Genomic DNA, 1,741 nt, shown 5'->3' with positions numbered 1-1,741 from the left:
CTTTGCAACTCTAAATGAGATAAACTGATAAGAAAATGATTGGATCCAAGTGTCTCGAGTACCTGAGACCTGCTGTCAGGCAGAGAGCGCCTGTCCCCTGCATCACCTGTTCACTGCAGTTATAAAATGGCATGTTTGCTTACATTTTCTTTATTTAAAATAAATGAAAAATTCTAATTCCTGTGAATAAGTCCTCAAGAGAAGTGGAAACATCAGAGATTTAACTTCAGTAAACTGAAATCTAACTTTAGATCCTTCAGACTCAGTCAGGTCACTACATCTGTAAGACTCCACATAGATCTACTGAAGGTTTTCCAGAACATTATCACACATGGATGAATTCTGAGGTAGACCTTTTAAAGGAGACTCTTAGTGATTCAGTGACAGACTTTATTTATGCAGTCTGTTAGCTATGGATGAATGAAACCCAAACTCCTGTGCCACATAAGAAAGAAGCAGCTCTGTTAGGCCATTAAAGGGAAGGACCACTGCAAATCAACTCAGAGCTCCTATTCAGTGAATGGTTTGATTGGGATTAAAATGATATTCTTTGACTTTCCTAGTCAGCAGATCTTAACATGTCCACTTGCTAAACAACACTAAAAGTAGTGTCCACCCTCGAGGACAGTGCCATGCGACTGCATGCTGTAACCTGGCACCTTTATCTGTAGTATGGACAAGCCTGTGCTGTAATCACCTGAGCTTAAATGTGTTGTTGACATTTCTATGTTATTGTCTTGATACTTATCAGAGTGTATGATTGAATTATGTTGTTTATGGGCATCATTTTACAAAGAGCTGTGTTTCCTGTTAAGTAGGTTTTCTAAATAGAAATGTCCGCATGCTTTAAAATACCTGAAGTGTCACACTAATCTGTATTCACAGGTTTTTTTCTTTGCTGTACTCCTGCTGCATTTCAAGCTTTGTTTTCTTACCCGAGGAGTGTAAATGTTGTTCTGTCCAGTCCTGGGACATTGTGTCTTACACAGCAATATATTGTTTAAAATGTCAACCTTTGTCTTGGAAATATGTTTTCTGGTGCAAATATGCATTATTTTCTACCCAATACGTAGCAATGCCTTTTCATTTCCATGAATTCTAGTTATACCTTTAACTCTGAAGCCTGAGTGAAGTCGAAACAAGTTAAACTGTCGAAACAAGTGGAGTTTATAAAGAAGCATGTTTTGTCCTGCTTGGTTTATTTTACACTCACCTGTGCTGCGTCCTTCAGCCACCCAGCAGGCTCTGAAGGTCAGTCGCCTGCCTGTGTAGTCAAGCAAACCTTTTGCATTCACAAAATGGAAATCTGACATTTGGGAAGTGAAGCCTTCATTGATGTTTGACGTTTCTCGGGTCCAGGCTTTCATGAAAATATACCGTCAGCCCACTCAGGAGACACCAGCATCCATCTAGAACAAAGCAGACAACATAGAGTCAGTGTTTTCGTTTCTTAACCACCTCCACACGTACTCCAGTTTGATTTAAAATATTAAATGGAATTGTTTGAACTGAAACTTGATTCTTTATGTTTAATAAGTGTTTTCTTGCCATATTTTTCCTTGGTCCCAACCGTTCCTGCAGTAATATTAATAGGTGTCCATGTCCAATAGGCCATGGTACTCATGGCCATTGCTCATTGATCAATGTCCATGAGTCCCATTCACAGAGAGTTGGGGAATGGCTTTGTACGATGGTGACAGATGTACCCTTAGGCCCCCTCCTCCATTCAGAGATGGCTTTT

At 39.7% G+C, this 1,741-nt stretch overlaps 1 protein-coding gene across 1 annotated transcript in view; it reads left to right on the top strand.

Annotated features, from left to right (window-relative positions):
- The window catches only part of prkx (protein kinase X-linked), a 44,385-nt gene extending 42,882 nt beyond the window's left edge, over window positions 1-1,503 (top strand). Inside the window, exon 8 of the mRNA XM_063465988.1 lies at window positions 1-1,503. This exon is cut by the window's left edge and continues 3,048 nt beyond it. The gene's annotated coding sequence lies outside the window, so the exon portion shown is untranslated.
- Window positions 1,504-1,741: the final 238 nt, after the last annotated feature.

The sequence above is a fragment of the Pelmatolapia mariae genome, linkage group LG23 (genome assembly GCF_036321145.2).
Source record: "Pelmatolapia mariae isolate MD_Pm_ZW linkage group LG23, Pm_UMD_F_2, whole genome shotgun sequence".
Lineage (NCBI taxonomy): Eukaryota > Metazoa > Chordata > Actinopteri > Cichliformes > Cichlidae > Pelmatolapia > Pelmatolapia mariae.
This window is presented reverse-complemented; position numbering and strand designations above follow the sequence as displayed.